The following is a 236-nucleotide window of genomic DNA, read 5'->3' on the forward strand; positions in this document are numbered from 1 at the left end:
TACAATACAGAGTAATTAACTCATCAGCGTAATTTGACAAATTGCTTACGCGATCATTGTTAGGATTAGTTAGAGTCCTTGCTTACACGATCATTGTTAGGATTAGTTAAAGTCCTTGGTTACATGATCATTGTTACAGATCAGTTAGAGTCCTTGCTTACACAATCATTGATACGGATCAGTTAGAGACCTTGCTTACACGATCATTGTTAGGATTAGTTACAGTCCTTGGTTAT

This window comes from Lytechinus variegatus, chromosome 4, assembly GCF_018143015.1.
Source record: "Lytechinus variegatus isolate NC3 chromosome 4, Lvar_3.0, whole genome shotgun sequence".
In the NCBI taxonomy this organism is placed as follows: Eukaryota; Metazoa; Echinodermata; class Echinoidea; order Temnopleuroida; family Toxopneustidae; genus Lytechinus; species Lytechinus variegatus.